This window comes from Ascaphus truei, chromosome 2, assembly GCF_040206685.1.
Source record: "Ascaphus truei isolate aAscTru1 chromosome 2, aAscTru1.hap1, whole genome shotgun sequence".
Classification (NCBI taxonomy): domain Eukaryota; kingdom Metazoa; phylum Chordata; class Amphibia; order Anura; family Ascaphidae; genus Ascaphus; species Ascaphus truei.
This window is the reverse complement of record NC_134484.1, coordinates 305,591,813-305,617,858: the sequence shown is the minus strand read 5'-3', so window position 1 is coordinate 305,617,858 and position 26,046 is coordinate 305,591,813. Positions and strand designations below refer to the sequence as shown.

Below are 26,046 nucleotides of genomic sequence, written 5' to 3'. Positions count from 1 at the left end.
GTGGGGGGGTGCTTGATACTAGTAAGTATGAGGAGGGGGTCTTCTGAGCTGAACATAGTTGATTTCAGCCTCGGGACCCCCTACTTCCTGAGATACAGGCCCTGTAATGGGGTGCCGGTATCCTTCTGCTTTGTTTAGATTCCACGGTCACATGACCCCCAGGATTTTAACATGGGATACAGGCACCCCATAACGGGGCCTGTATCTAGGGAATTAGGGGGTCCCTGAACCTGAAATTAATGCAGTTAAGCTCCGGAGACCCCCTGCTACAATACCGCAGTGTTTAAAATGAAATAACCCCCACCGCGATTGCCTGTTAGGCTGAATCAGTTACACTAACTGTGCGCCTCAATCTCTTACTGATTGTCTCTTATAGACAGGAAGGGACCCCTGCCCTGCTTAATCCGATGGGCCATTGATCTGTCATGGCAAATTTTTAAAGGATTTGAAAAAGTAAAAAGAAAAAAGTATTTTAGCTTCCTCAATCTCACAGATATTTGGTGGTTTATAGCATTTCCATACACACATTTTATTTAAACTTTTACCTCTAGTGCTAATAAAGTCTCTACATTTTCATCATTCCCATATACATCTTATCATACAATAGGTTTTAGATCCGGTTTAACATATAAGCATACTACACCTCCTCTATGATTTGCTCGATCCTTCCGAAAAACCCTCTAAATTAAATGCCCAGTCATGAGTTTTATCCAACCAGATTTCAGTATTGCCTATGATATCATACTGCTCCTTTGCAGCTATTAATTCAAGCTCCCACATTTTTTCTGTCATGCTTCTTGCATTAGCAAGCATGCATTTAAGGTTCTTTTCAGTCTTTAATATTTTCTTATCTGCTCCTGCCAATGATGGGCAATCTAGTTCTTTGAGCATTTTGCAGTGATGTATGTTGTAGTTACATTGGAGGACAAAGTGGCATATTGAATTGTAGGTGCTGTTTAGTTTGCTAAGGAGAGTTTTGTATGCTGTGCTATATACAGCTGAACCCCATTATAACGTGGTCCTCGGGGTCCACCTGATACGACTGCGTTATAACCGGAATGCTATAAAAAAAAATTGGCTGCTGCGATCAGGGATTCGCGTCCGCCTGAGGGGCAGAGCTTGGATAACTCTTCCAGCTCTCCCTGAAGCCGGCGTTGCAGCGGCACCCCCCTCTGCAGAGAAGCTTTGAGTCTGTGAGTGGGGGTAGAGCGGGGGAGGATCTCACGGAGTCTGGGCCGGGATGTCAGCTGTCTGTGTGTGTCCCCAGGAACCAGCTACTTCTCTCTTCCCCCCGCCCCCCATCGGAGGTACAGGGAGGGACGGGGGTAAGGTGTGTGTATGGGGGGATGGGATGTGCAGGGGGTGTGATGTGCAGGAAGGGGAGATGTGATGGGCAGGAGGGGGTGAGATGGGATGTGCAGGGGGGGTGATGTGCAGGCTGGGGGCTGATGTGCAGGAAAGGGGGATGTGATGTGCAGGAAGGGGGGGGTTGATGTGTAGGAGGGTGATGTGCAGGCTGGGGGAGTTATGTGCAGGAAAGGGGGATGTAATGGCAGGGGTTGATGGGATGTGCAGGGGGTGATGTGCAGGCTGAGGGTGATGTGCAGGCAGGTGGATGTGATGTGCAGGGGGTTGATGTACAGGCAGGGGGACGTGATGTGAAGGAGGGTGATGTGCAGGCTGGGGAATGTGATGTGCAGGAAGGGGTGATGTGATGTGCAGGAAGGGGGGTGTGTGATGGGCAGGGGGGATGTGCTGGGCAGGGGAGTATTGTGTGTGTGTATAGAGTGATTGTCAGAGCTATAGATAGCCCCCAAAAAGTCAGAGCTCAATGAAAAATCATATGTTATAATAATATTTGTAGCTGGTGTTCCTTTATAACATCTGTAGATAATGTCAATAACACATATGAGTGTTACCACTCCTCAATCCCCTGTAGAATATAAGAATAAACACTGCATCAAAGGGTAAAAGGCAGCTGGCTAATCCCAATAAGCGCAATCCTGTTGCATGTTACTCATGGTTTACCACTTTAATGAAGAAAAGCAACCAAGGGGAGGAGGAGGGAGACAGCAATATTCAGGCCCATGACACCAGACTGTGTTCACAGCTGTTGGAGGAAACCACGATAAGCAGTAACTCCTCTTCCATGAGATACCCATAATTACAGGTCAGCTCCGGTTGATGCTCCGTCTGCGTCTACTGTCGCACTATGCGAGCGTCGTCGTGATGACTGGAACCGCCGGGGAGAACAGCTGTGCACCACGTAGCCATGCTCAGATGTAAAACCCCTGCTCCATTAGCGAGAAGCAGGGACAGGAGATGAAAGAAAGCATCAGATAGTCTCCAGCTCAGTGTGCATCCAGGCGCATGCTCAGTAGGTCAACGAATAGTGAAAAAAGCCCGAAGCACAATTTACCAAAAAACTGGTATAAACAAAGGCAAAAATGAAATATTTATTGGATTAAAAAACATAGCACAAACGATCCTGGCAGATCCTCTGATGCGTTTCACGCACAGGGCGCTTTGTGAAATAGTGATCTGTCAGGGTGTAGAATGATACTGATAAAGAGTGATTAACAGCTGTATCCACTGATTAAACATTTGAATAAACAGACACACCTAAACATATGTTCACGACAGAGACCACGCCATGTCTAGGCTCGCTTCGCTTCGCTTTGCAGTAACCTACAAAGGAAACCGGAGACCAAGAAACACTTTGTGGCCTTCATGCAGAAGATCTTCCGCAGTGGTCACGCGGAATCGGCGCCCCCACTGAGAGAAGGCGAAGAATGCTGGTACCTCCCATCATTTGGCGTCTACCACCCCCAGAAACCAAATTTGAGTGATATTCGATTCCAGTGCTCAGCACCAGGGAGTCTCCCTAAATGATGTTCTCCTCACCGAGCCGGACCTGACAAACAGTCTACTGGGAGTGTTAATTCGCTTTCGCAAGGAGCCAATCGCCATAACAGCAGATGTTCCACTGCTTCCACTGCTTCCTTGTGAGAGAAGACAACCGTAACTACCTAAGATTCATGTGGTACCAAAATGGCGATATAGAAGACGAAATCATAGAGTACAGCATGAAAGTACATGTCTTCGGTAACAGCCCATCACCTGCGGTGGCTGCCTACGGCCTCAGAAGAACGGCTCAAGACAGGGAAGCAGAGTTCGGGAAAGACGCGAGGAACTTCGTCGAAAGAGACTTCTATGTGGACGACGGATTAAAATCAGTCCCCACCGAAGAAGAAACCATAGACCTACTCAAAAAATCGCAAAAGATGTTATCAAACGCCAACCTAAGATTGCACAAAATAGCTTCCAATAGTGCCATAGTGATGAAGGCGTTCCACGCAGATGATCACGCAAACGATCTCAAGAATTTGGATCTGGGGACTGACACGCCTCCCATACAGCGGAGCCTGGGGATAAGCTGGAATCAGATACATTTACGTTCCAGGTAGCCATCGAGGAAAAACCCTACTCACGACGCGGAGTCCTGTCCACCGTTAACAGTCTTTACGATCCGCTAGGATTCATAGCTCCTGTCACTATACAAGGGAAGTCTCTTCTCAGAGAAATGTCCTTCGAGAAGCAGGACTGGGACACCCCACTACCGCCAGAAAAATGGAAAGAGTGGGAAACATGGAAGTATTCCTTTAAGACCCTCGAGCAACTTCAGATCCCATGCCCCTACTCGCCTATATCTCTCACCGCTGCACACAGCAAAGAGCTTTGCATGTTCTCAGATGCCTCGACAAAGGCCATAGCAGCGGTGGCCTACCTAAAAACCACGGACGTGGGTGGAAGTTACCATATCAGGTTCATCCTTGGCAAGGCTAAGCTGGCGCCACAACCCGACCACACTATACCCAGACTCGAGCTATGTGGCGCAGTGTTAGTGGTAGAACTGGCAGAACTCATCGAAAACGAGTTGGACTGCAAACCAGATGCTGTCAGATTCTACACAGATAGCAAGGTGGTACTGGGCTACATATGCAACAAGAAAAGAAGATTCTACGTATACATGGCCAACCACGTAGAAAGAATCAGGAAGTCAACCCGACCAGAACAATGGCACCATGTGCCCACAGATCAAAATCCCGTCAGACCATGCCACCAGATCAGTCCCTGCAGCGCAACTACAGAACACGTTGTGGCTCACAGGACCAACGTTTCTTACGCAGCCCGCAGAAACACCATCAACTCCAGTTGAAGATTTCATCTCTAAGGATATGTACAAACGTCAGTGGAGACAGGTGCAGCGCTTGGCTAACACATTTTGGGATCGCTGGAGACGCGAATATCTCGTGACACGCCAGGAACGCCACAAATGGCAAACGGCTAAACCAGATATCCAAGAAGGAGATGTGGTTCTGTTGAAAGACAAACAAGTGACAAGAAACAAATGGCCCATGGGACTTATTATCAAAACCATCCCAAGCGAAGATAAAAGGGTCCCAACATGGAATTGTTAAAACCTTTTTAAGGCCCATCACAGAGATTATCCTCCTAATGCCTAAATCGGACAATAACAAGGAAGAACTGACTACCAGTTCCGTGGACTCTGAGAGACATTGTGATGCACCAAGCTAACCTAGAGCTGTGCATCCACTTGGCCTCCCTTACCGAGATGACCAAAGGACTTTTAGCTGGTGATACCGGCCGGTATCACATCGTTATGTGGACATGAACTTTGCATTGTTATGTTGTTATGTTGCACATATGATCCACATGTTCCGGGAATATAGTGGTATCTCCAGATACCAGACGGGGAGTGTCCTGGAACCAGATTCCATATTCCTCATATGGGGTTCATTTCTCCCTAGTTTAGCTGCCTGTTATTTTCCCTGTCCCAGCAGCTTGCTGCACGTAAAAGGCAACACATGTTGTTTACTCAGACACAGTCAGTGAGTTGCTATAGCAACCTCAGCCTTTCTCTCAGAATGGGCTAGTCTGCTCTCTCCCCCTCTCTCTGACAGGAGCCCTTTGTAATGGAAGCCCTCTGATGATTGAAGTATTAGAGCTGTATATCTGGTGGGCTAGTGTACCTCCCGAGGATAGTGGGAAAGAAAGAGAGCACACAATAGTGTAGTACATAGGGGTATAATGTGGCACAAAAAGACATATAAGTAATGCACTCACATTTGTACAAAATAAATGGTACGTTGGAAAGGACCGTTGGTGACTCGTGGAGAGACGCCGGTAGTTCAGTCACTAGGAGATCCTTCCGCATACGTCACATCCGCTAGCGTCATGTCCTGTGATGACTGCAGTCAGGGCGGAAGAAGCTGCCTGCCACTCCGATCTCTGCGACTTCAGCACTTCCTCGCACCAATTATCCACACACAGTGTCCTCCAACAGTTGATTAGATTCTACGCGTTTCTTAGCTGTTGCCACTTCTTCAGGAATCGTATTGGTCGACCCCAGAAGCCTCCCATATATATAGCACAATCAGATACACTATTGGCTAATCTAGGGGGCTTGGCATCAATCTCTTATACAAATGAGAGTAATATACACAATAGGATTGGGATGAATGTATAAATATACAAACAAAATAGACAGTCATATAAAACAAATATTAATATAAAATATAAAAATCTAATAACCCTAATCTACATATAATGTTTATTTAATTAATGTATATATAAAAAATGACGCAAATGACGCAAAGAGTTTTTAGAAGATATCTAAAAAGAGGAGAATGAGGAAGAGAACATACAACGTTAAGTACACACTACACTAGAATACATACGTATATAATTTATATACAGAACATCCTCAAACAAAAATGCACCAATGTCTATGTCTACATTTAGACCCTTTGGAGTGAGGGTTTGCATTTTGTGGATCCAGAAAGTTTCCCTTCTAGCTAGATTATTTAATCTATTTCCACCCCTCCAATGTGCGGGAACATGCTCTATACCTTTGAAACTGAGCTTTTTGGGATCCGAATTATGATACAAACTAAAATGTTTTGAGACATTGTGCGTTAAAACACCTATCTTCATATTTAAAATATGCTCTAAAATCCGTACTTTTAAAGCCCTCGAGGTACGTCCTATTATTGGAGGCCACAAGGGCACTCCAAAACATAGATTATGTACTCCGTTTTACAGTTAATATAATTTTCTATTTTGAATTCTTCACCAGTGACTTTTGATTTAAAACTGAATTTCTCTTTGTCTTTATGGGTGCATGCTTTGCATGTATAGCATCCATAAAAACCTATGGGTTTATCTAGCCATGTTGATGTACCTTCAGTCTTTTTTTTTAAGGTTGTAGGTACTAATCTACTTTTAAGGTTGGGAGCCTTATTGAAAATAACACATGGTTTGGCGGGTATATGATCCTTTAACACAATGTCATGTTGCAAGATATGCCAGTGTTTTGATATTATGTTCTTAATTTGTGGTGCTTCTCTATTATATTGAGTTAAAAATGCCATATTAAAATTTATATTCTGTCTCATGTTTTTGTCTTTATTTTTTTGGCCTAGTATATCCTTTCTTTCTACATTATCAGCTCTCCTTATAGCTTTCTCTATAATGATAGGGTTATAATTTCTCTCTTTGAATTTATTTAACAGAACCCCTGATTGTTCATGATAAACTTGTTCTTCAGTGCAGTTTCTCTTTAATCTTCTTAACTGCCCATATGGGATATTGCGAATCTATTCAGGATTGTGGCAGCTACTCTCCATTATAAAATTGTTGCTATCTACTTCTTTAAAAAAAGTTTTGGTTTTTAATTTATTATTTTCTATATAGATAGCTAAATCTAAAAACTAAAGTTCCTCTCTACTCCAATGTGTGGTAAATTTAAGGTTTAGAGTGTTATTTCCCATATATTCAAAAAAGGCCTCGAGTTGATCTAGGCTGCCTCGCCATCTGAACAGGATATCATCTATGAACCGCTTCCAGGAGACTAGGTTCGCACCAAATTCCTGGTTAGACCAAATATGGTCCTCCTCCAAGGTGCCCATAAATAAATTAGCATAACTTGGTGCGAACCTAGTCCCCTTTGCAGTCCCACATTTCTGCAAATAGAACGCATCATTGAACCAAAAGTAGTTCTTCTCAAGAATGAAAGTCATAGAGTCAACAACAAATTGTATCTGCTCTTCTTTCATCTCGCTGTCTCTCCTTAGGGTTCTTTCAACTGCTTTTAACCCATCACTATGTACTATTGAAGTATAAAGGGATGTCATATCCGCTGTGACCAAAATAAAATCATCGCACCATTCTATATCATTTAATATATTAATTACATCTGTTGTGTCCTTTATATATGACTTGAGTGAACTGACATATTTCTGCAAATAACAGTCTATATAATGGGATAAATTACTAGTCAATGATTCTATACCAGATATAATATGTCTACCGGGTGGGTTGACTGGATCCTTATTTATTTTAGGAAGGAAGTAGAAGAGAGGGAGTTTAGCCTTTTTATCTCCATAGATACTTGAATTCTCCCTCATTCAGAATTCCCTGTTCTTTTCCTTTCAATAATAAATTTTTTAATTCTTTGGAAAAACGTACAGTGGGATTGTATTTTAATATTAAATAAGTGGCTGTATCTCCCAAGATTCTATTTGCTTCTCCCTCATAGAAGCTACGGTCCATAATTACAACCCCTCCACCCTTATCTGCCTTTTTTATAACAATATTCTCATTGGCTGTCAAATCTTCTAAGGCTTCCCTTTCATTTCTAGTTAAATTGTGTTTAAATTTCGTAGACTGTTGTGTTAAAAGATTAAAATCATTAATAACCATTTGATAAAATACTTCTAAGAAATGTACTTTTTCATGGCTCGGATAAAAAGTGGACCTAGGTTTTAGTGTTGTATGTTTAAAATTCTCACTGTTTCTATTAAAAGGTAATAATTTATCTGTATCTATAATATCTCTTTTTAATGAAGTCTGATTTAAAAATTGTCTTTGTACGGTAAGTTTTCTAATAAATAAATTGGCCTCAATAAAAAGTTTAAAATTATTGGGACGAACAGTGGGTGCAAATGTAAGACCCTTAGTGATGACCTTCTGTTGGAACTCAGTTAACCTAACTTGGCTTAAATTAAAGATGTTCTTAAATTTAGTAGATTTAGACTGATCTAGTATGTTTCATCGTCTTCCTCTTCCTCCGCCTCTTTTTCCTCTATTCTTCCTTTTTTTCTTGACTACAAGGGATTCCTCTATCTCTAATGGGGAGAAACGGTTCCTTGTTGCCCACAAATCTGTGGACCTCCCTGCTCCTAAAAAACTACCCTGAACTGGTTCCTGATACTGTCTTTATTTTGTCTTATATCTTTAGAATACCTCTGTTCTCTCTCTCTATTATGAGATACATCATCTCTCTTTTTAAGGGGTTTCTGATATTTGACACTTGGATGTGAATGCATTGTAATTAGTGCATTTGAAGTGATTGCTAAAGCATTAATATCCCTATTTAGATTGGTGCTCTCTCTCTTTAAATTAACCGAATTTTGTGGTTCAGGATGAAATGTTCTATCAGGATTTCTTTTAATATTCCAATTCTTTTTAGTACCTGTCGCATAGTCATCTTCATTCCTTTTATATTTACTCTGCTTTGTAGTGACTAAGGGATCTATGCACTAAGCGCCGAAAAAAATGCATTCGGCAAGTGTTCCCTATCGGCATGATTTTGGCGATTTGCCCTCGCAGTATTCAGAAAGGGCAGAATCCATGCCGATCCCTGCCGAATCACTGCGAAAGCAAAACACAGATGAGCCGGTGATAAAAGAGCCTGGCTCCCGATAGCCTGGCGATACGCCGTTTCTGCCGATATGTGTTTGCAGCAGAGAGAGACCCGCCGCTCTCTTTGCGCAAACATTGGCAAAATAAAAACATATCAAAACAACTTTTACTCATAGTGTACATGTGCAGGGGGTCTCCGGAGCTGAACCGCATTGGTTTCAGGTCCGGGGACCCCCTGCTTCCCGAGATACAGGCCCCTTTATGAGGTGCCGGTATGCCTCTGCATTTAAATGTCCCGATCACGTGACCGCGGAATATAAAAAAAGCAGAGGGATACCGGCACCCCCTAAAGTGGCCTGTATCTCGGGAAGCAGGGGGTCCCCGGACCTAAAACCAAAGCGGTTCAGCTCCGGAGACCCTCTGCACATCTACACTATGTGTAAAACACACATATAAATAAACAATCATTCCTTACCTTAGCGGATAGCCGCTATGGTAATTAAGCAGCCTTAATGTAATTTTAATAATAGGGTGCGGGAGCATGGGGTCCCCTGAGGTGAACCGCATTGATTTTTGGCTCAGGGACCCCCTGCTTCCCGAGTTAAAGGCCCGGTAAGGGGCATCAGGTGCCAGTGTCGCCGCCATCTTTATAGAGCCCACTTCGCGTCTTGGACGCTATAAAGATGGCGGCGACACTGAAACCGATGCCCCAAACCGGGCATGTAACTCGGGAAGCAGGGGGTCCCTGAGCCAAAAATCAATGCGGTTCAGCTCAGGGGACCCCCTGCTTCCGCACAATATTATTAAAATACATTAATGCTGCTTCATTACCATAGCGGATAGCCGCTAATGCAATGAAGGGGTTAAGGCATAATACAGTAATGGGCAAAATAACTATTATCCACAAATGGATAAAAGTGCATTTGTCCATTTTAAATACATAAAGAACAATAAATACATTAAATACATATTGCACTCACCCTTGTCCGGCTGCCACGATGAAGGCCATCCTCATCTTCATCCTGCCCATGCCCCCTCCGCTGCTGCAAAACAGAAACAAGAATCAAAACAGCCAATGTAATGTCCCCTAACCCCTTAATCACCATAGCGGTTAGTAACCGCTACAGTCATTAAGGGGTTAACCCACCCTCACCCACCACTCGGGAGGCCTACATACCCTCCCCCACTAAGCCCCCACTCCGTGAGGCCTAACCACCCTCACCCACTACCCACAAGGGAGGCCTACCCACATACCCTTGAGGCCAATACCCCCTCCCCCCACCCCCAGTACCCACAATAAAAACAATACACAGCCCCATCATTCTATTTATTAAATACATTACCCACCCCCTGTGCCCCCCCCCCATAAATACATGATTTATCCTTTTACATACAAGGTTCATACCGCAGCCCCACGCGAGTCCCCGGCGGGCTGACGGGTCACCTGACAGACCTACAGGGTACAAGCAACTTGTTTCATACAGGTCCTGGAGGCCTGTTGGTGGGTCCCGCCAAGCGCCATGGCCCCCAGGTGGTCTCCGCGGGTCACCGTGGGCCACAACTGGGTCCACACCGTAGGCCCGCGGATGTCTGGGAGCCCCGGGTCAGACCCACAGCTGTCTGAGGGGCCTTGGGTTGTTCTCACGGGGGTCTGGGGACTCACAGGTGCTCACTACGGGTCCCGCGGTGCCCCCACGGATGTGGGACCACTGGTTCTTCCCTGCACACTACGGGTCCATGGTGCCCCCACGGATGTGAGGCCACCGGTTCTTCCCCGCAGACTACGGGTCCGCGGTGCCCCCACAGATGTGGGGCCACCGGTTCTTCCTCGCAGGTGTCACCCGTGGACCACGCAGCCTGATACCTGTGAGATACCCAAGGATACCGCAGGTGGTCTTCAGAGGTCTCACGCAGAACCAAGGAACCAACCCTGAATGTAAAATAAATAAACCTGACCTATACATTCAATACATACATCCCCCCCCCCCAACACCTACAGTACAATAATGTGCAAAATAACTATTATCCAGATAGGGATAATAGATTATTTGCCCATTATTAAACACATTAACTAGCATATTAAAATAAATAAAGTACTACTGACCTCATCAATAAGAAGCCTCCGTCGCCAGCAACATCCTTGTCTTTCGTTGCCCACAAAATACATAGCCAAAACATACAGTAGCCAATACATTGCAATTACTGTACATTCAGATATCAATTAAAACCTTAAACACCTTATCGGATAATAACTGCAAAGGTAATTAAAGGGTTAAGCCACACTGGCCCGGTACCCACCCTTCACCCATTCATTTGTACAGTGGCTTCATCATGCAACTATATATATACACACATTATATATATATTTATACATATATATATGCAGAGAGAGATAGAGAGAGAGAGAGAGAGAGAGAGAGAGAGAGAGAGAGATACACACACATGATGAACCAATATACAAATAAATGTAGAAGGGTTATCAAAAACATGCTGTACTACAAATACCACTTCTCCATACAGACACAGTACAATAAAATCAATTTCCTTTAAAAATCCAATCTCATCTTCCAATCAAAATCCTCAAATGTCAATCAAAAGCCTCAAATGCCACTCAAAACATTGCATTTACATTGTATACATGATGCATACAATCTATGCACCATGTACATTCTGCAAATGAATGTTAACAATAACATATTCCAAAACAAAATACCAATATATCCAAACAAGTATACTATTTAAACCAATCCAGTAACCATAAATCAATTAGCATTCCTTAATAAAATCACTAAACAATTTAAATTTCATCCATAACAATTAAACAATTAAGTAATTCAATCGTTGAACAGAACAAGTTATCCTCAGACAAAATATAAGTACCAAAAATAATACAATATACGGCGTGGTCTGACTGAGGCCGTCATTTGCCCATGAACTTTGGTACTACTGGATGTGAGACGCTGGTTTCTGTGTCTCCCACGATTCTGCTACCGGCACAGAGATTTTCTAGCTGCTGGTTCCTGGAGGGACTCCTTTCACTGAACACCTAATAGGAGGGACTCTATTTCCGGCTATCCGGTCACACGAAGGAGGGTCATGGGAGGACGCTGCTGCCTCGAGCTGGACGAGAGGACCGCGTTGCTGGCACATGAGAGACAATCTCATAAATGCTTTATATTGCAGTACTCTTGTGAGTGGGCATTTGTTTGATTTTATGTTCCTTAAATTTTATTTTATTACGTTAATGCACTAGGTGTGCGCCTGTTTTTTTTTCTTCTTTTTCACAGATCTGGTCAGGGATTGGTGATCCCTTTGAAACGGGCTGCAATTACCTGGATGCAATTGACATTGGAACAGGACTTTGTTTTTCAAAGGTTATTAAGGTTTATTTTTCATTCATTCATTTTTTAAAGATTTTTTATTCAGTGTATTTTCACATTTTTTTATATTTTTTATTTTTTCAGCTTTATTAAATAGTATTGTGTTTAATGAATTAGTTAATACTTTACTTGTACCCCTTTTGAGATCACAGGTTCTTATCATTGTGTATTAGCCATCATCACACCGCCCCACTAGACACATTCATGGTAGGGTTAATTAGTTATTCAATTTAATAGCTTTGGTTCAGGATATATTAGAGGCGCTACTTCATTGTTTTCTGTTTTTGTTCTATATATATACTGTATATATATATATATTTATTTATATATATTTATTTATTTATTTAGTGTGGGGCTGTTGTGTGTTTTTTTTTATTGTGGGTAGCGGGGGTGGGTGAAGGGGTTATTAACCCCAACGGTGGTTGTTTAGGGCTTGCGGGTGGGTAGCGGGAGGCCTTAACCCCTTCATGACCGTAGCGGTATTTACCGTTACGGTCGTGAAGAGGTTAAGTGCACCCGCAACCCCCCCGCAAGCCCTAACAACCACTAAGGGCCAAATACCCCGTTCACCCACCCCCGCTACCGACAATAAACCTGGCACGGCTGGTTAACCCCTTCATTGCCTTAGCGATTAGCCGCTAAGGTAATAAAGTGGCCTTTAAATGCATTTTTACTGCCTCGGATGCATGCCGGGGGGCTCCCGTGCTGGTATTAATGGGTATCAGCTCCGGAGACCCCCGGCATCAATCCCAGCCAGGTAAAAGGCCTGATTTTTTCGAAGTGTCGACCTTGCCGATGCTTCTCTCCCACCAACTTGCTAACTTTAGTTGGCGGGACGAATTGCCGTAAAACTCCCAATTCTGGAGTGCCGATCAGCAACGAAAAGCTGATCGGGGCTACTTGAATTCAGCCGATTTCAAAAAGTGCCGAAAAGTGGCTTATCGGCACCCGGCTGCCAATAAGTTTTTATCGGGAACCAAAATTGCCGATTCTTCCCACTTATCGGCGCTTACTGAATCGGAAAGGCTTTTTTTGCAGAAAAATTGTGAAAAAAGTCTTATCGGCGCTTACTGCATGAGGCCCCAAATGTTTTTCAAGGTTCTCTAGCCTTTTTTGTAATATGATATCATTCTCTTTAAATAGTGGATGATTCATTAAAGGCTCTATTGTATCCTTGATACTATTCACTTCTTTATCTAAGATAACCAATTTCTTCTGATATTGTGAAATGATAAGTTTCAAGAGTTCCTGTGATGCATGATCCAGGATATTATCCCATGAACTTATAAATGTCACATCATCTAAATCAAAAGATGGTTTCTTTATCCTCAATCCTCGGGGAATGATTTTGTTTGCTACATATTTTTCTAGAAAAAGTAAATCTAACCATTTCCTAGTATCCTTAAATAATAAAGCTTCCAATTTAGTAAATTCCCTGTTCAAGATTTCTCTCTCACTAAATTGTGCGTATTTGGTTGTGAGAGAGAGAAATCTAATTTCCTATTTCTTAATTGTCTTCTAGTGAAGACATTGGAGTTTGAACTCTCCATGTTGCAAGTATAGATGCAGCCTCAAGTAATCAGAACACAGGTGGATATAACAAAGAAAAATGGACACCGGGCGCTTCTAATAGTGAAATTAATAAATGTGATGAAAATATATAATATAATAACTGTGAACCTCCAAAATGAGATATATATATATATATATATATATATATATATATAGACCATACGATGCCGGTTGCAACACGACATCAAGGGACAGCATGCAGGTAAGTAAATCATACATTTTCTATATTTGATAGAAGACATAAAAACCGACGTTTCGGTCCCCCAGTGGGACCTTTCTCAAGGTGGTGCCAAAACGTCGGTTTTTGTGGCTTCTATCAAATATAGAAAATGTATGATTTACTAACCTGCGTGCTGTCCCTTGATGTCGTGTTGCAACCGGTATCGTATGGTCTGTTATTGCTTTATGGGATAAGCACCAAAACTTATTTACTTGCATATTGTGTGCCGGCTGTGCATTGGATTATATATATATATATATATATATATATATATATATATATATATATATATATATATATATATATATATATATATATATACATATATATATACATATATATAAATATATATATATATATATAAATATATATATATATAAATATATATCTATATCTATATATATATATATATATATATATATATATATATATATATAGTGAATTAAATAACCTTCACCAAAAACCGTGGTACATAAAAGTGAATTGTGAAATACAAATGAATAAACAGCAGCTCTACACCCTTAAAGGACTGCCCAGGTCCAGAAATCTTACGTATATGTCTTTTTGTGCCACATTATACCCCTATTAGATTTTTATATTTTATATTAATATTTGTTTTATATGACTGTCTATTTTGTATGTATATTTATACATTCATCCCAATCCTATTGTGTATATCACTCTCATTTGTATACTAGATTGATGCCAAGCCCCCTAGATTAGCCAATAGTGTATCTGGTTGTACTATATATATGGGAGGCTTCTGGGGTCGACCAATACGATTCCTGAAGAAGTGGCAACAGCTACGAAACGCGTAGAATCTAATCAACTGTTAGAGGACACTGTGTGTGGAGAATTGGTGCGAGGATGTGCTGGCAAGTCGCAGAGATCGGAGAGCCAGGCAGCTTCTTCCGCCCTGACTGCAGTCGTCACAGGACGTGACGCTAGCGGATGTGACGTATTCGGAAGGATCTCCGAGTGACTGAACTACCGGCGTCTCCCCACGAGTCACCAACGGTCCTTTCCAACGTACCATTTATTTTGTACAAATGTGAGTGCATTACTTATATGTCTTTTTGTGCCACATTATACCCCTATGTACTACACTATTGTGTGCTCTCTTTCTTTTCCACTATCCTCGGGATGTACACTCAGTACTTTATGGACAGATCTAGCCCACCAGATATACAGCTCTAATACTTCAATCGTCAGAGGGCTTCCATTACAAAGGGCTCCTGTCAGAGAGAGATGGATCTCTGATACGTCTATAACATTTTGATTCATTGTGAGTGGGACCTATTTAGAGACTATTGTTTGCACATATATTTTTTACAGTCTGCACTATTGTATTTTCCATTTTTTCCCCTGTATATCATCTTGAGAATTTGAGTGCTCCCCCCACCTGGAAGACAACGCAAGATTTCTGGACCTGGACAGTCCTTTAAGGGTGTAGAGCTGCTGTTTATTCATTTGTATTTCACAATTCACTTTTATGTACCACGGTTTTTGGTGTATGTTATTTAATTCACTATATATATATATATATATATATATATATAATTTTTGAGGTTCACAGTTATTATATTATATATTTTCATCAAATTTATTAATGTCACTATTAGAAGCGCCCGGTGTCAATTTTTTTTTGTTATCTCTCCCCTCTACCTTGCTCATAGATGGTCTGTCCCCAGGCTATCTTGTTACCCAGAATACACTCACATTTCCTTTTCACCTTCACCATTGGCTGAGTGAGTACCTTCTGCTATTTGCTCTACTGGCAAGGCCTCATCCTTTTCACCTGCCCTTACTACAAAGCACCCACAGAGAGACATTTTTCCAACACAAACATCTCATCACAAGTGCCTGTCTTTATTGCTGCTTTCCTAAATAAAGTGAAGAAAATATACAGGACTTGTTGTGGTTTTGGAAAGAGGGCTGAGTTGAACCTATCTGGGCTATTCAAACCATACATGACTCTGGCCTCAGAATAATTGTGTTTATTGAGATTAGCCAGTTGCCTTTTACACTTTGATGCAGTGTTTATGCCTATATTCTACAGGGGATTGAGAAGTGGTAATACATATGTGTTATTGACATTATCTACAGATGGTTATAAAGGAACTCCAGCTACAAAGATTATTCTAACATATGCTTTTTCATTGAGCTCCAACTTTTTGGGGGCTATCTATAGCTCTGACAAACACTCTATTCTGTTCTATATGTCTTGCAGCTCTGAAATCTGTATAAGGGTTATAATCAACCATCATCTCTTAAAGAAGGATTTACTGTGTCATTGATTGATTCACAGTTGAAAAAGAACACTGGGGCTTGATATATGCATTCTTTAATGCCTGTGCCCGATTAAACCCTTATCTGCATATGTTTTTTTCCGTAACAATTGGTATACAAGACCATTATTATTAATAAGTTTCATATACTTATATATATTTATATATTTTTTTTTTCATTTTTTACAAATTGCATTTTTTCTTTGGAAGGATTTGGACAGTTTGTATACATTTTTGGTGTACTGGATGGACATGTACTAGTGGTTATTTGACATTATTTTTGGACTTTGTCATCATGGAGGAAGATAGTGAGGACAGTTCCAAACAGTCTAATACTTTTTTGCATACTTGTGTGGACAATTCTAATAGAACTAAGAGGGCGTTACATGTCTTTGATGAAACCCTAATCGATCTCACATGTGAAAATCCAATTGACCTGATTGATCATGTTGTTAAACTGGAGAAATTACTAACACATGATATTAAGATATGGTGGGACATTGTTAGTCTTGAAAATTATTTGTTGGTTAATTGCATCCCAAGGGGTTTGAGATTAAAAAAAATGCCATCATTTGGGTTCCTTGACAAGGACTTTGAGAATCAATGGAAAGTGATACTGGATGACTGTTCCAAAAAATTAATGGAACTGATCATCCTGTCAAAAATCAAAGAAAAAGCAACGTTACAACCAGGCATTAGACCTCTCTATATCTATTAATCAATTAAAGTCTGAATTGCTTAAATTCGAGTCAATGGATCAATTTGCCCATAATGATGAGGTTCTGCTAAAAAATATTAAGATGATGGAGGGTGCCGTCATGTTCAAAAAACAGGATAAATTTGAACGTGACCGCATGGATAATAAGAGAAATCAAATTTATTATTGGCAGAAATTTACACCAAATGACCCCAAACAACAAAGGGGGTCCACTCAACCCACATCTCGTCAATGGGGAAAAACAGGGGGACAATAAAATCAAAGGTTCCCAAAGAAATCAATTCTTAAAACACGTCATACGGAGACATCTAGTATAGATACAGATTCATCTGATGGTACTGACAGGCCTTCTGTCTCTTTTTCGGAAATGAGTTATCACTCTGGAGGGGCTTCAAACCAGGAGTCCGGGGATAAGAGACACTCTACCTGCTCTCTTGGGAATGAATCCGGATCCACGGCCTCTAAGTCACATTCAAAAAACGGAAGGGGCCAAGGCGGGGAAAAAAGAACCGGCTGGCTAAGCGGATCCTCCAAGAGGAAAAAATACTCATGAATCCATGTCTAAATAATGTGATCAATATTTCGGACACTGTACTAACACCTCAACAAATATTACTCCTAAACAAGGGACTGAATTTTGCACCTTATAAAAAATGTGATTTTTTTTTTTTTTTTCAAAATAATTTTATTAGGCATTGGTACAACAAATGATTTACAGGTTCATTTCACAGCCTAATACAAAAACATTTTAACTTTTTGCGGGGAAAAGAAAGGGCAACCTTGGTTGTCCTAGAAAAGAAGGTCCTCGAAGAATGAGGACAGAGGGGCCGGGGGGGGGGGGAGATCGGGGAGGGGGGTTCACATCCTGGCGGCCACATTTCTGGGTCCATCGGTGACAAGGGGCGGTGCTGAGATACGGGGGGGGGCTAGTTTGCTCCCTGGAGTAGTATCTACTAGGGTCCTCTTCTCGTGAGGAGTGACCAGGGCTCCCATATCTTGTCGAATGCGATGAGCTTTTGCCTGAGCATTACCGTCAACTTCTCCATTAGCATCACTTCACTGATCCTTTTTTAATGGACCTTTTGGATGGGGTGGTTTGTTTCTTCCAGGAGGCCGCTATCTCACATCTGGCCGCGGTTAAAATATAGGAGATTAATTTCCTAGTTGTCCGGCCAATTCCGGGTATTGGCCTTGCAAGTAAGAAGGTCAGTGGTTCTATAGGTAATTCTAGATCTGTGACTTCTTTTTTCAAATTGTGGACCTTAGCCCAATACTTAACAATTTCCGGACAGGTCCACCAGATGTGGGCCATGTCCCCTCTAAGTCCGCAGCCTCTCCAACATAGGTCTGATGCCAGGTGGTAGATCTGGTTTAATCTCGCTGGGGTGAGGTACCAGTGATAGAGAATTTTATAAATATTCTCCTTTGTTATGGTGCATAGGGACGTTCCCGAGGCTGCCTGCCAGATTTCCTCCCAAATCTCTCTTTCTATTGTAATGTTCAAATCTGCAGCCCATTTGAGCATTTAGTCGTGATCGTGAGGGGCCGCCGAATTTTCTATGATAGCATATATATCGGAGATTAGTCCCTTTTGGTAGGTGTTTGCTGTACAGAGTCGCTCGAATTTGGTAAGAGAGGGGAATTCTGGGGCTGGGCATATCTTTTGGGCAAAGTGTCAGATTTGTAAATATTTGAATGTGTCCAGTTCCCTGATCTTATATTTGGCGCGTACTTCTTGGAAGTTCAGGAACGTATCAAAGCTTAGAAGATCCGCGATCGTCCCGATCCCCTTTGATTTTAATTATTCGTACAGCTTAGATCTGCATCCCGGGGGGAATTTTGGGTTATTAGATAGGGGCGTGAGTTGCGGGTTAGCTGAGCACAGGCCAAATCTGGTCTTGTATTTTGACCATAATTCCCAGGTAAATAGTGACGCTTGTAGTTTTAGGTTATGTGCTTGCCTATCTCACCTGTCTATACTCCAGAGGAAGGCCGGCAGAGAAGGCATTCTGGCATACTTGGATTCTATATCTATCCAGCAATGTTTGGCTGGGTCGGCATTCCACATAACAGCTTGTTTCAATTGTGCTGCTATGTAGTATTTATGTATGTCTGGGACGGCCATACCCCCCCTTCTTCTTGATGCCATCAGGACCGATCTTGCTACTCTGGGTCTTTTGCCCTGCCAAATAAAGTTAAACATTCTGTTCGCTCTTTAGTTCAGCGCCAGGTATATGGACTGGGAGTGTCTGAAAGTAGTATAATAGTCTAGGGAGTATGTTCATCTTAACGGAAATCATTCTCCCAATCCATGATATCTGGAAACCTTGCCACTGTTCCAAGTCTTTCTTAATCGTTTCCCAGAGCGCTGGGTAGTTATCTTGGTATAGAAAATGTGATCTTTTTGACACTGTTATAGATCTTCAGAAATACACCCGGAAATTAGCTTTAAAAAAAATGTATTCGAAGCAGACTACCAACTTGGATATTTCGGGTGATACTATTAATGATACAGTTGTTATAAGGGATCCATCTGATACATTTCAGGATATTGCCTTTTCTCTTGATATGGAGACCCATTATCGGGAGAATAATACTTAACCGTTGGGTTCTGATACTGCTTCTTTCTTTGGTCATATTGACTCAGGCTTTAAAAGGAAATCGATTTTTGTGCCCAGTGTCTCTAGAGGTCCCTTCATTTCAGCCTTTGAGGCGTTAGTGGAGAGAGACACAAAACGATAGGGATAGGGAGTGATCAACTTTAACCTTACTAATTAACAAAAAATTCATACGATAATTATAGGTGGGTGCAAACTATGAACTGAAAGTGAATCAGTAAAGTAAGGGACGCAAAATGATTGTGTCCCGAAGAAAATTCACTTAAATGCACACCACTTTAATAAAATGTAACCTTTATTATTTTACTTAAAACATATATTACTGAGTGTTCATGTAATTGTAATAAAAATAAATTAACCGTAAACTAAACAGGACACTGGCAATCCCTGATATATATATATATATATAACCACTCATAAACATGAATAGTAATGAGATGGTGGGGATTGATTAATACCCAGCTCTTTAGTGTGGACAGTTTTATTAACTGTCGGACTACTAATGTTATATACCTCATCACTTGTAATTGTGGCAAGAGGTACGTAGGCAAAACAACCAGACAGTTCCGCAGGCATATACTCGAACATGTCAATTCTGTTAAGCATTCTGGTGAAACTTCAGTCGCAAGACATGTGACACCGTTCCATAACGGTGATGTGAAAAGTATAAGTTTTATGGGTATATACCAACTGAAATGCCCTGCTAGAGGCGGGAATACTGACCAGATGTTATTACGCATTGAGTCCGAGTGGATTTATAAGTTAAAGACTAGGAGTCCAAATGGGCTCAATGAAGGTTTCACCTGCACTCCTTTTATTTGAAGCTGTATGATCTGAACGCACAATCTTCCCCATGGGTATATTTTCTATTTTCTATTATTTTGGCTAATGTCCAACTAATCTGATTATAACCATTTATCTTTGCCAACCTTTTGGAGTTACATGCCAATCCTGCGAGTTACCTGTCCATGGTATTAACGTTATATATGAATTTATAACACTACATTTCAATTTTGCGACTATATTATTAGTGATATAAACCCTTCAAGGTTTATTATGAGTGTAATTGTTTATACATGCATCTGATTAAGAATGAACTTTATATCTACAATCGATGGAGGTTATGCGTATATCAATACTTTATTTTTGCTGTATTTATTTTTTTTATTATCATCATTTTAACTTCTGACATTATTGCGCCCTTTATATCTCAGGGTAGCTTAAAGCACACGTGTATTGAATTTAGTGACATCCAGCTTATCACAAATATTAGACATTTCTATATCTATATGGATACAGTATCATATCAGTCATGACAGAGTCTATGTTAATCCTGTAATACTTTTATTGGGTATCTGTTGTGGGAGTATATTATTTTGACTCTACGGAAAATTGCATCTCCCTACGCATGTGCTATAGATGATAACAGTTGCAAAGGTGGAAAATATTCTATCTCCCCACACATGCGCAATGGCTACTAATAGCTTACTGAAGATATAGGTCAAATCCTATCTCCCCACACATGCGCAATCAGCTTCATTATCCCTGACTCTATTGAGTCATGCACCCACAAAAAGAAGGCTAATATCTATCTCCCCACACATGCGCAATTGGTTGCAAGAGTGCTTGACTCTATGTAGTCACGCATGTGCAGTGGCGCTTAAATTTTGAGTTCGAGGGGTAGTGTGTTGCGATTGGATATAAGCGGGCAAGGCTGATGCTGTATCTATTTTAAGGTAATAATAATGTCATGTTGAGTGATAAAAGGGGTAGTCAATAGAATACTTTAATTATATTTGATACATACACGCATATAATCTATCTATATGTCTTGACAACTGAAGAGTATAATTACTTAAATTGTCCACACCCTGTCGAGCCAGTTTTCCACCATCTCCCAAAGGTGCACAAGGGTCTGGACCATCCTCCAGGGAGGCCCCTTGTGTCCAGCATTGCATCTTTGCGAGATGGTGTTTCTAGGTACGTAGATGGGTTTCTACAACACTTGGTACATTCCCTCCCTTCTTATATTCGTGACAACGCAGATCTGTTAGTGTGTATGGAAGGCATTGATTGGAATCCAAGCTATCGGTTGGTCACTATGGACGTCACATCCTTATATACTATCATAGCACATGAGCACGGTTTGTTTGCCACACAACACTTTTTGGATACCTCTACATTATCACAGGCACAGAGCACTTTTATTCAAGAATGCATTTTATTTTTACTCACTCACAATTATTTTTCTTTTGATTCACAATTTTATTTACAGATTAAAGGCACTGCTATGGGGACTTCTTTTGCTCCTTCTTTCGCTAATATTTTTATGGGTCTTTGGGAACTTTCATTTATGGGAGCACCAATCTGTTTAGTCATCATATCATCATGTACAAACGTTACATAGATGATTTCATTTTTATCAGGGATGGCGATCTTCACTCATTAAACACATTTTTTGACACTTTAAACATTAATTACATTAATTTAAAGTTTACAATGGACACTGATATACACCACATAATTTTTTTTGGATGTGACATTCCATATAGACCTAGAAAACAAAACACAAACAAATGTCTTTAAGAAAGCACACTCTAGGAATTCATTTTTACATTCCAACAGTAGTCACTCTAGATCCCTCATCTATGGGATCCCCAAGGGACAGTTTCTCCGCTATAAAAGAGAGTCTGTTCCAAGGAGGAGTCCTTCCTAACACATGCTACAGATCTCGGTGAGAGGTTCACTAGTAGGCTATCATAAACAGATTGTTGAGAATGCCTTTCAGGAGGCACAAAAGAGAGACAGAAGTGATTTGGTTGGAAGTAATAATATTAATAAAAAAAAGCAGATCTATCATCAGAGGTAAGGATTCCTCAGATATTGGTCCACTGTTCATTTCTCAATATAATGGCCAAGCTAACCAAATTCGCTGCATTATTCAGAAACACTGGAGTACCTTACAGTTGGATCGAGAATTGAAATCAGTTTTGACTGATAGGCCAAGATTGGTGTTTAAAAAGGATAGAACTTTGGGTTCTCTAATTTCACCGAGTATGTTCAGCTCATCTACACAGAAACAGATATGTGGTATACCACATGGGTTCCACAAATGTGGCCATTGTTCATATTGTCAATATGTGAAACCTACACACAGGATTACTATTATTTAACCTAGATCTAACTATAGATTTTATCTTTTATGAATTGCCATACTAGTTACGTCATTTATGTCATCCTGTGTGGTTGCAATATGAAATATGTGGGGAGAACAATCCGACCCTTAAAGAATAGGATAGCTGAGCATACTAGATTGATTAAGAGTGGTGACTCTCAACATCAGGTACCCACAGATTTCACTTGTTGTCCAAAGGGAGGCATCAAGAAATTCAAGTTCTTTGGTATAGAACATATTGCTATGCCCAAGAGACGGGGTGACAGAGAAAATATTCTCAACAAAAGAGAGATGTTTTGGGGTTTTTCCCTTGACACTCTTCACCCTAGAGGGTTGAACGTTGAATGGGAACTCAAGCACTTCTTACTTGAGTAATCGCCATTCCTCTATTCAACCCATACAACTACTTCATGATTCATTTGGTCCATCAACTTTCCTTTCCTCTTTCCTCTCTCCTCTTCCCCCCCCTCCCCTTCTTCCCCTCCTCCCCCTGTCTTTCCTTCTTTCCCTTCTTTTCCTCCTCCCCCTCTTTCCCTCCCCCTCTCCCTTCCTTTTGAGGTCCATTTTAGAAATCATGGAATTCCAGTATATTCTCAATAATGACCATATTTGCTATTAGATAATTTTTTATGATCACAATAATTTTTTTTCTAGCAGATCTACGAGTTTCCAATTATTATGGACATTATACAGTTCACTTTATAATATATTGTTCCATATAATATGGTCTTATAATATGTTTATAATATGTTTCTATTATACATAGTCCTCCTTTCAATTGTGATTTTGTATATTATGAATTTGAGAGTTGTTTAGATATATATTATCATTAGTCATGGTTACACTCTCATGTTCTTTCCTTCTTTTTTAATCAATGTTTTTATGTCCGTCCTGGCTCAATTGTGTGTAGTATGGTCTATATGTTAGCATGTTTATATGTTTTCATTTTCATAGGATTTCATTTATTATTTTTTCAGTCTTCCTTTTTGTATTTGAATGTATCAATTACAATTTTATGTCAGGTGTGTTCCTCACCAATGAGGTCGCTCATTGGTGTATTGTGAACATATGTTTAGGTGTGTCTGATTATTCAAATGTTTAATAAGTGGATACAGCTGTTAATCACTCTTTATCAGTATCATTCTACACCCTGACAGATCACTCTTTCACAAAGCGCCCTGTGTGTGAAACGCATCAGAGGATCTGCCAGGATCGTCTGTGCTATGTTTTTTAATCCAAGAAATCTTTCATTTTTGCCTTTGTTTACACCAGTTTTTTGGCAAGTTGTGCTTCGGGCTTTTTTCACTATTCGTTGACCTATTGTACAGTATGTGTGTGTCCGTCCATCCATCATTGGTAGCTTTAGAAATGTATCCTTGTCCCAAATGCCCTTGTTACCATCTTGTCAGTTTTTAAAAACAGTTTTGTTTTGGGAAATCCAATTTTAAAATCTTAAGAAATCAGATTGAAGTACATTGTGTCATCGGCATACATGTGTATTGAAGCTGATTTAAAAGCTGTAAGTAGATAATTGATGAAGACTGAGAAGAGTAGCGGCCCCAGAACAGACCCTTGCGGGAGAGCGCAGGTGATATCCAAGGGGTTGGAGTTAGAGCAAGAGATAGGCACATGTTAGGTTCTACCTGATAGGTAGGAATGAAACCAGTTTAAAGCATATTTCCTTTTCCAGAGCACTGAAGTTTGTTTTGCAAGATAACATGATCAATAGTATCAAAAGCTTTTGCAAAATCTAGGAATATTGCACCAGTAAATTGTCCCAGTTCCATTCCACACTGGATCACATTGCAAACTTTTAGGATTGTAGTTACTGTGGAGTTTTGGGGGCAAAATATTGAAAGAGCACACCCCACAAAGTACTGTATTCATTGAATGCTTTGCAATGTCAGTGGAATTTGTCAGAGTAATATCATCCTTAATGATACTAAATGGTTGTTTATGGCTTGCAGTCTGGAATATATTGTTGATGACCTTCCAGAAGTTTGCTGGATTTGATGTATTCTGGGGCAGATTGTCAAAGTAATATTGGGCTTTTGTGTGTCTTGTTTGCCTTGTGCATGTATTCTTCAGGCATCTGTAGTTATTACTGTAAGATCCTTGGTAGGGCCAGTTACTTTGTAATTTTTCTACAAGGCATTCCTAAACTTGCAGAGTGCTATAAATTCAGCTGTAATGCATGCAGAGTGGCCCCCTGTATTCTTATTCTACGCAATGGAACATGGGAATTATAGAGTTTTAAGATCTCTGATTGGAAATAATTGAGTGATGAATTGGTGTCAGGTATTAAGTCTCTTCTGTACTAAGGGCAGTTGGTAAGATCAGCCAGTAACTGTTGTGGGTTAAAGTTCTAAATGTTCTTGTGAGTAGAACTTTAGACTTGTTTGTGGTGGTCTGATTTTCCTTACACAGTACACTACTAAATAGGATGCCATAGGATTGTATTCTATTGGGACTAGAGGATAGAATTCAGTCTAGCAAGGAAGGGTTGTGAGATTTCAGGTTTTTCAGTGTGGGTTGAGAAATTAGTTGGTCTGGTTTAGTGACTTGAGTTGTATCTGGATTTTGTTGTTTTTAGGGTCAAGCCTATCATAGTTGAAATCCCGATGAACTAACAGCTCACACTTCTTATTCAGGGAGGAAATTAAGCCAAGAAACTGAGTGATATCAGTCAGGGATTGTAGTGGGGCTTTAGGGGTGGCGGTAGATGCCAGCAATAAGATTAGGCTTAGAAAAGCGGAGGCAAATTTTTCCAACTGGTATTTCAACAGAGGGTATACAGTAATTAAATTGCTAGGTGTCTTTAAAATAAAGTAACACCCCTCCTCCTCTCCTTGACATATCTTTCCTAGAAATTGAGTATCCCTGAATGGTGTTACTTGCATCAAGGGTTTTAGGAGTTAGCAATGTTTTTATGAGAATTATGATTTTGGCCACATCTGTACGATTAAAGTGATATTTTGACCCTGTATCCCCCTTTTGTTCCATGTGTGCTATTTTTTAGAAGATCTTGTATTCCATATTGTACCAAAATCAGCATCAACAAAAGGTCCATGACTGTCAAATTTAACTTTCTCTAAACTAAGTAATAAAGGTAACTCTGTTTATATGGCACAGATGCAAGCAAAAACAAATTAGCATTTTGCACTAGAATTGCATCAGTTTTATATCAAGAACATTTTTATACATAACCTCCATTAAGACATGGGAGGATTGTCTTTTACTTTTATAACATACTGTATGTCTCTATGTAACTAAAAAAATGAAAGTCACACGATCTCACTTAACATATTTTGTATGAATAAAGAATATATTCCCTAGTTACTGTTGTTG

General features: G+C 40.5%; 1 protein-coding gene across 1 annotated transcript in view; it reads left to right on the top strand.

Moving 5' to 3' along the window:
* Positions 1-26,046, top strand: part of RAMP3 (receptor activity modifying protein 3) — a 474,329-nt gene that overhangs the window by 441,684 nt on the left and 6,599 nt on the right. The gene's annotated exons all lie outside the window — the stretch shown is intronic.